The sequence below is a fragment of the Rana temporaria genome, chromosome 1 (genome assembly GCF_905171775.1).
Source record: "Rana temporaria chromosome 1, aRanTem1.1, whole genome shotgun sequence".
Taxonomy (NCBI): domain Eukaryota; kingdom Metazoa; phylum Chordata; class Amphibia; order Anura; family Ranidae; genus Rana; species Rana temporaria.
The window spans coordinates 357,245,603-357,255,192 of record NC_053489.1 but is presented as its reverse complement, the minus strand read 5'-3'; the positions used below and the strand labels follow the sequence as shown (position 1 = coordinate 357,255,192).

The following is a 9,590-nucleotide window of genomic DNA, read 5'->3' as shown; positions in this document are numbered from 1 at the left end:
TGCAGAAACCTGCACAGATGTCTCTTAAATCGCGGCCGAAATCGGGACTGCCAGCGGGAGTGAAATTGTGCGAGTTCAGCTGAACTCGCACAGCTTCACTCCCGCAGCCCAGTGTGAACCAGGGCTTAATAACAGTATTCTATTCCATCCCAGAGCAGGAGGTCATGAGCCACATGAGAGGGCTCCATGATGGTTGGGCACACCTGCTTTAAAGGATGGTTTGATGAGATTGTTGTGTGTGTGTGTATGGCCAGGATAAGAGGAGCTGGGCTGGCTGTACTCTGTGCAGTACGTAGTATTAGAGGAAGGGGATGAGAGGACAGAAGTTATCAGAAGCAGAACATGTTGAAGGAGATCAGTGGTGAGGTGATGAGGAAGAAGCCTGTGTGCTGAATAAAGATAAGGCGGGCGTGGACGGGTTACAGGTGGTGGAAGGAGGGGGAGCTGTTATTAAAGTCCAGTATGGGGTGTAGATGTCCTAGAACTGACATAAGAAGTAGGAGTGAGTGAGTGGGGGGGGGGAAGGGCCAGCCTACTGAGTGTTCAAGAGCTACTACCGGAGAAGTGTGACAAGTAGTTGTACAAGGACAGCAGCACACTGCATATGGCTGAGACCATTGCTGGAACACAACGGCTTTTCTAAGGAAGTAAGTAGACACTTTTATTATTGTTGGCTTCAAGGGTCGCCATACAGATTACAATCTCTGTACAAATAACTTTACATTTACCAAAACTATCTAATATAAGAACAAACCTAAAGTATCCAATCAGATTGCATCCAGACAGATCCTTCTGCTACAATCTGACCATACAATTAACTTTAGATCTACTAAAACTATGTAATATGAGGATCTACCTACTAAACTATCTGCTTACTTTACATCCAATTAGGAAGGCCCTTCTATGAGATCTAAGGGAGATTATAAAGTTGTTCATATGTGGTGAGAAACCCAGACTATGTGGTGAAAGTTACGGTCACCATACACGATGCAATCTTTGTACATTCAACTTATAGTTCTCAAAACTAATATAAAGACGTACTTAAACTATGTAATCAGGAAGGCCCATGTGCAACATAATTGTTGGATTGTCTAAGGCTGGGTTCACACCATGGCAAATTGGATGTGGGTTCTCTGCATCCAATTACCAGGCGTTTTTCACCGGTTCACATTTCTCTGCTGCGGCTCCGGTGCAAATTTGCAAGAAGTCCTGTGTGTTTATTTGGTCCATTTCAGGTCAGAATTCAGGCTGAAATTGGACCTGAAACGGTGAGCGGGGACCCCTGCTGTTCGCATGTGAAGATCGTGTGAACCTAGCCTGAAGGTGGTTGTAGTAACGTGATGTGTGGTGATCATTAAGAGGAAAGGATGAAGAGGTGTGTGTATGTGTGTGTGTGTATATATATATATATATATATATATATATATATATATATATATATATATATATATATATATATGTATGTATGTGTATATATATATATATGTGTATATGTATGTATGTATGTATGTATGTATGTATGTATGTGTGTGTATATATATACTGATAATTGTAAGCACCCCTGCCAGTAGTAAATGGGTTGTCTCATCTCTTTAACTGATACATTCTGCTAAAGAGGTTGTTCCAAAAGAACAAAATTGTTCATAAAAAAAAAAAAAATATATATATATATATATATATATATATATATATATATATATATATATATATATATATATATATATATATATTCTTATTTTATTTACACACACACTTTTTTAATTTATGAACAATTGTGTATTAAACAAAAAACAAACTTATCATATTGCTGCTTACCAATTCTTCAATATGGTGGCGGTGTTTGTTTGTTTTTTTTGATTTTCATCACGTGATCCAGCAAGTAGGTCTGTGTCCCCCCCCCCCCCTTTTTTATTTATTCGTTTTTATAAACAAGCTCTTCAGCAGAATGTATGTATGTATGTAATTTTTTTTTTTTTTTGTAAAACCTTTATCCCAAAAGTGGGAAAACCAATGTTTGCTGTTACGGATTATAAAATGTGAGCTGGAGTTTGGCGCAATCTGCTAGTACACCCCCTCCCCCCCCCCCCCCCAGGCTAGCAAGGCTGCTGCTTGCTCTCCCTCCTGTTCTCATTCCTCCAGAGTGGGGACACTCTAATATAGGAGATGTGTTACTGGCCAGATCAGTGAAAACTGAGGGGAAAAAGACAAAAAAAAAAAAAAACGATGCGGCCACCACATCTAATGATTGGTAAGCTGCAATATATAAAATGTTTGGTTTTGGGGTTTAATACCGCTTTAACCACTTGAGACCCACGCTGTAGACGTAAGACGTCCAGAGCGCGGCTCTCAACTGCCGGGTGGACATCCTTTTATCTGGGGGCGCGCAGCGGGGAAAAACTGTGCCCAGTGCATCGCTAGGATGCCGATGCGCGTGCCTGGCGGCCGCGATGTCCACCAGGTACCCGCGATCGGCAGGGACGTGGAGCTCTGTGTGTAAACACAGAGCTCCACGTCCTGTCAGGGAGAGAGGAGACCGATCTGTGTCCCTTGTACATAGGGACACAGCATCAGTCACCTCCCCCAGTCAGTCCCCTCCACACACAGTAAGAATCACACCCAGGGAATACATTTAACCCCTTCCTCACCCCCTCGTGTTAACCCCTATCCTGCCAGTCACATTTACACAGTAATCAGTGCATTTTATAGCACTGATCGCTGTATAAATGTGAAAGGTCCCAAAATAGTGTCAAAAGTGGCCGATTATGTCCACCGCAATATCGCAGGCCTGACAAAAAACAAATCGCAGATCGCCGCCATTACTAGTAAAAAAAAAAAAAAATCATAAATCTATCCCCTATTTTGTAGGCGCTATAACTTTTGCGCAAACCAATCCATATACGCTTATTACGATTTTATTTATTTTTTTAAACAAAAATATGTAAAAGAATAAGTATCGGCCTAAACTGAGGAAATTTTTTTTTTATAACAAAAAGTAATTTCTGCAAATATCTCCTGAAAGCGGACAGCCGCTGCCCGAGACTTATCAGAGCTGTGACCACGGCGAGAAGGGGGATTGTTGCGCCGGTCCCAGATGTGCTAACTGGCTCGGGTGCGGCCCACCCCCCCCTGCAAAGCCACTACCTGCTCGGGCACTTCATGTGTGTTCTGTTTCCTTAAAGTCGCGGAGGGCAGGGGGGGGGGGGGGGATCGCCGGCCTGACACCCCCCCAGTGTGTGGCACATGGTGCGGCCCGCACCCCCTTAGTACGCCACTGCTTCAACTTTGTAATGTAAGGGCCTTCCTGATTGCATACAAATTGAAAGTATTTAGGTCTGACCTCCTATTATATGGTTTTGGTAAATCCAAAGGAAAATTGGACAAGGCAATTTTGTATAATTTTATGACCAGCCTAACGCTGGCCATACATAAATCCATTTAAAAAAAAATGGATGTGGTCATCCCCTTAAAGGGGGTTGTAAAGGTTCAAATATAAAAAAAAAACAAAAAAAATGTCATACTTGCCTCCACTGTGCAGCTAGTTTTGCACAGTGTTGCCCCGATCCTGGTCTTCTGGGGTCCCTCGGCGGCTGTCTCGGCTCCTCCCGGCAAAGAGCTAACCCCCCTTCATGGGAAGCTCCCTCAAGGGGGGGATAGCTTGTGGGCGCGCACCCGCTATAGCCGCCGGCTGTAATCGCTCTGCCCCACCCCCTGGAGTGCCGCGTCATTGATTTGATTGACAGCAGCGGGAGCCAATGGCTGGGCTGCTATCAATCATCCAATTAATTAGCCGCGAAGAGCCGAAAAGCCCTGTCGAGAAGCCTACTTATTCACGACGCAAGACCTTCGAGGGCTCAAGTAAGTAAACTGGGGGGCTGGCAAACATCAGAGGTTTCAACTTAATGCATTAAGGTGAAAAAACATAAACCTTTACAACCCCTTTAAGCAAGGGTAGGCAACCTGGGGCCCTCCAGCTGTTGCAAAACTATAAGTCCCATCATGCCTCTGGGAGTAATTGTAACTACCAGCCTTGAAATGCCTCATGGGAAATGTAGTTCCACATCAGCTGGGGGGGGGGGGGGGGGGCCTCAGGTTGCTGCAGGTACGGCAAAAATGATAAACTGGTGTTGAGTGGGCAGTACTGGAGCAACTGCATGGTAGTGCAGGTTTGTAGGAGTTAAAACAGGGGGTGATATAACGCCTCCAAGGGCTAACACTGCTGTAAAAACTATGCAGCACAAATGAATGAATTTCCCGCTGAGGTTTTTGTAGTCCGACATCTGCTGACTGATGGAATACAGTGACTGCAGCTGATGTTCACATTGAAGAATGTCGTATGGTTGGGTGCCGACAGGGATAGTTGCTGCTCAAATTTTAGCCGGCTCATCAGAAAGCAACAAGCCATGCATGCTCCCTCAGGCTATGTCCACACAAGTGTTTCCTGTTTGTCAGATCGCTGTTGGGATTCCTAGCATATATGCAGCCTAATGACCATCTGAAGGAACTCGCAAGACATGCTGATAATGCTTCTGCTAAATTTTGAGGCAGTGGCTTAAAGGGTAACTCCACTTTCACCGGGGGGGGGGGGGTATACTATAGCATATACGATTGCGACACAAATCATATTGTTATTAAAAATGACCTCATCTTTAATGTGAACATTTTCCTGTAATTTTCTAAAAATGCAATGCAATATGGCTGCCTGGAGGTGTTCTGTTACACAGATGGTGTACAGAACACTCAAGCCCCCCCGAAACCATCATTTTATACTTGTGTGATTGCTCACCAATTTTCCCAGAAGTCTGCACTTTAGCCTCATACACACAATCTGATTTTAATTGGACAAAGCGTAGGACTTTTGTCCGAAGTGTGGTGGCCGTGTATTGCATACAAATTGCAAAGAATTTTCGGCCAACAAACCCAAAACGATGTGGTTTTTCAGCTTTTTAGCACCACCTTTTGGGCAACTTCTGCTAATGTTGTAAACATTGCTTCTGAGCATGCGTGTTTGTACTTTGGAGTTTTGTCCAACGGACTTGTGTCAGATAATCCGGCGGACAAATTTAAAGCATACGATCCTAATGGGCTTCAATATAGGATGGGCTGAGGTCACAGAGAGTGCGCTCCGAGCCCCCCCCAGGTGTGTTACAACAGCGAATCAATATTCAGTGATATTTAAGGACGCGGTGGTCGGCTTCCCAGCCCTTTCCTTAACCAGCTGTTAAAGACACCGGTGGCCTCCGACTCTGAAAATTTGCATCTGAACCGTATCTAAAATCAGCTGCTTTAGAAATTTGCAGTGACAACGGACAGGAAATTCGCACCAGACATGTGTGAACCTAGCCTAAGTGTTGGTTCATAGTGATGTGGTAAGCCACATGTGAATCGCGCAGCATTCCTGTTCAAATGTGATTCTTTGCAGTGCGATTTATTTATTTATTTTTTTGCACTGGAATCGAATCACATGGGTGTTCACACGGGACGGAAGAAGAAATGAAAGGACCAGGTCATGCCTATTTTGGTCCTATATAAGCCGAACCCAAGGGGGATTTTATATTAAAATGCCACACTGCAACCATGAAGTGAGCATTCGTAGCATACTCCCATTGATCTCAAGGGCAGGTTTGACAGGTGGTGCAGGCTGAGGTAAATTTCGTCATGGAATGTATACAGCTCTTTCTGGCTGTAATGTTGGATTTAAGGTGGGTGGCTAAGGGTTGTAAAACTATGACTCTTTTTTTTTTTATGCCTGCCACCTGTGTGTGAAAATCTAAAGAGCTGGTTCATACTAGTGCGATTTCGGATGCAACTTGCATCCCATAGAATCGCATGGAAATGTTCACCTTAATGCAGCACAGCATAAAGCGATTTACGAAAAGGGTACTTTTTTTTTTTTTTTCAAATGACACAGCAGATATGCTCATCATTGGACAAAACCAAAAATGCAGAGGCATTATAATCTTATCAAAATCATGTCAAAACACTTAAAATGTGTCAAAAATGCAACCAAGTTGCACAGAAAATTGAATCAAATTGAAGTCACAGTGGTGTGAACCTAGCCTTACTCATTCAGTTTATTACAATATTTCTCAAACTTTTCTTCTAGTTTTATGACCTACACTGGTAACGTGGTGTGGTAACCTAAAAACACATTGGTGTGATATTGCAGTTGTCCCACCTCGGCTCTAAGGCTGGCCATAGACGGCTCAAATCTCAGCCAGTTCAGCAGGGTTGTGTATGGGCAAGCTGAATGTACTAAGTTGATTGATTAACTTGGGTATAACCAGCCTGCCAGATTTAACATGCGATTTATCGCTAGCAGCTGGTATAGCAGCTAGCAAAAATCACTTGGCGGTGGTGGCTTCTCCCGCCCCCCGCAGGAAGAATAAAATTACCCAGCAGGAAGGATTCCCCTGTAAACACTGTCTGTGTTGATGGGGGGGGGGGGGGGGTCAAATTCCTTTCTTGCAACCCGTGGTTGGAGAAATTTAATTTGGCCTTTGTATGGCCTGTCTTAGATTGAGAACCAAGTGATCACATGACCACTGATCGCCCTGTTTTCAGTCTGCTCAGAGTGGAGAGAGCAAGGGGGCAGAGCTTTGCTGGGCAAAAACGGTGCAACAGAGTAGAAAATGCCTTTAACCCAGAAATGAGCATAACCAACACGATTAAAGCTTGGTAAGCACCTACTTGCACATCAGACTCAAAAAACAATATAAAATTCACTTGGGCGTGTTATGTGATCAAGTAATTGTCAGCCAAAGCATCACAGTGCTGAAAACTGATAAATGGCCTGAACAGGTCTTGGTGGAGGTGGGTGTAGGAGCTCAGGAATTTCTTTGTATCCTCATAGTAATGGTATGATGTGTGCGGCACCTCACTGGTCTTGGCGCCTATTCTACTCCTCATGGAGGCTTTAGAATGTGCATAATTGAAGAAGCAAATGGGTGTGTGTGTGGTTTTTTTATTTTATTTTTTTGCACTTTTTTTGTTTCTCTGGTGATTTTCTTGTTGGGGTGTGTGTGTGTGTGTGTGTGTGTGTGTGTGTGTATATTGTGTATATAATGTCATTCTCAAAAAATTAGCATATTGTGATAAAGTTCATTATTTTCTGTAATGTACTGATAAACATTAGACTTTCATATATTTTAGATTCATTACACACAACTGAAGTAGTTCAAGCCTTTTATTGTTTTAATATTGATGATTTTGGCATACAGCTCATGAAAACCCCAAATTCCTATCTCAAAAAATTAGCATATCATGAAAAGGTTCTCTGAACGAGCTCTTAACCTAATCATCTGAATCAACTAATTAACTCTAAACACCTGCAAAAGATTCCTGAGGCTTTTAAAAACTCCCAGCCTGGTTCATTACTCCAAACCGCAATCATGGGTAAGACTGCTGTCCAGAAGGCCATCATTGACACCCTTAAGCAAGAGGGTAAGACACAGAAAGAAATTTCTGAACGAATAGGCTGTTCCCAGAGTGCTGTATCAAGGCACCTCAGTGGGAAGTCTGTGGGAAGGAAAAAGTGTGGCAGAAAATGCTGCACAACGAGAAGAGGTGACCGGACCCTGAGGAAGATTGTGGAGAAGGACCGATTCCAGACCTTGGGGGACCTGCGGAAGCAGTGGACTGAGTCTGGAGTAGAAACATCCAGAGCCACCGTGTACAGGCGTGTGTAGGAAATGGGCTACAGGTGCCGCATTCCCCAGGTCAAGCCACTTTTGAACCAGAAACAGCGGCAGAAGCGCCTGACCTGGGCTACAGAGAAGCAACACTGGACTGTTGCTCAGTGGTCCAAAGTACTTTTTTCGGATGAAAGCAAATTTTGCATGTCATTCGGTAATCAAGGTGCCAGAGTCTGGAGGAAGACTGGGGAGAGGGAAATGCCAAAATGCCTGAAGTCCAGTGTCAAGTACCCACAGTCAGTGATGGTCTGGGGTGCCATGTGAGCTGCTGGTGTTGGTCCACTGTGTTTTATCAAGGGCAGGGTGAATGCAGCTAGCTATCAGGAGATTGTGGAGCACTTCATGCTTCCATCTACTGAAAAGCTTTATGGAGATGAAGATTTCATTTTTCAGCACGACCTGGCACCTGCTCACAGTGCCAAAACCACTGGTAAATGGTTTACTGACCATGGTATTACTGTGCTCAATTGGCCTGCCAACTCTCCTGACCTGAACCCCATAGAGAATCTGTGGGATATTGGGAAGAGAAAGTTGAGAGACGCAAGACCCAACACTCTGGATGAGCTTAAGGCCGCTACCGAAGCATCCTGGGCCTCCATAACACCTCAGCAGTGCCACAGGCTGATTGCCTCCATGCCACGCCGCATTGAAGCAGTCATTTCTGCAAAAGGATTCCCGACCAAGTATTGAGTGCATAACTGAACAGAATTATTTGAACGTTGACATTTTTTTTTATTAAAAACACTTTTCTTTTATTGGTCGGATGAAATATGCTAATTTTTTGAGATAGGAATTTGGGGTTTTCATGAGCTGTATGCCAAAATCATCAATATTAAAACAATAAAAGGCTTGAACTACTTCAGTTGTGTGTAATGAATCTAAAATATATGAAAGTCTAATGTTTATCAGTACATTACAGAAAATAATGAACTTTATCACAATATGCAAATTTTTTGAGAATGACCTGTATATAAAAAAAAAATTGTGTTCAACTCTGTAAAAATAATTTTGCAAAAAATGGCCTAAACAGGAAGAGGGTTTTAATGAGATAACATTATTTTCCTATTATTCAGCTATCTTGAAGGGAGATCCAGCATTTAAAGCGGTGGTTCTCAACTTTACTAGTGCCGTGACCCCTTGATAAAATTTCCCAAGTTGTGGGGACCCCTAACAGTAAAATTATTTTCCTATCGTGGGTTGTCCGCACCCAAGGTAAGACAAGTAATTTGCGCCCCTAACCCACAGACATTTGGCGCTCCCCGAGTCCCTTCCATACGTACAGTAAAACCCCTTATAGTACATTTTAGGATGTAGCACTCTTTCTCTTTGTTCTCCTTTCTTTCCGTTTTTTCTGTCACTATACTAATTTCTTGTTTGTTTTCACCATCCCTCTCTAGCTGTCTTTCTTGTTCTTTCTCTTATTGTTTCTCTCCTTTTTTTTTTTTTTTCCTCCCCCTTTTTTCCTCTCACTTCCACGTATTCTCTATTTTTATTCCTTCTCTTACTCCCTGGTGGGGAGTTGGGATCAGTGGCAGTGCTGCTGGGGAGTTGGGATCAGCCAACTTGGGCATACCTCCCAACTTTCTGAGATGGGAATGAGGGACACCTATTAGCAAAAGCATGCAGGCAAAGGACACACCCCTTGCCACGCCCCCTAAAAGGAGAATTTTACAAAAAAACAAGATTGGTTAAACTCACAAGTGCTTTTTTACCACTACTATTCCTTTTTTATATTGGTTTTTGGAATTTACAAAGGCAGCAATTTAGAAATCGGATGAAAGGTTTTGCGCTGGAAAACACTTTTTGATGGATAAAAGGTGCATTTTATATACATCTATATTAACCAGACCAAAATGAGGGACAAATGAGGGACATTGCTTGAAATCGGGGACAGTCCCT

The 9,590-nt window shown here is 43.2% G+C and overlaps 1 protein-coding gene across 2 annotated transcripts in view; it reads left to right on the top strand.

Annotated features, from left to right (window-relative positions):
* Positions 1–259: 259 nt before the first annotated feature.
* Positions 260–9,590, top strand: part of LOC120909662 (N-acetyllactosaminide beta-1,3-N-acetylglucosaminyltransferase 3-like) — a 57,192-nt gene continuing 47,861 nt past the window's right edge. The window contains exon 1 of one of the 2 annotated variants that reach the window (XM_040321423.1): positions 260–647. The gene's annotated coding sequence lies outside the window, so the exon portion shown is untranslated. The remainder of the gene's footprint in view (positions 648–9,590) is intronic. The other variant, XM_040321422.1, reaches the window with a different exon arrangement.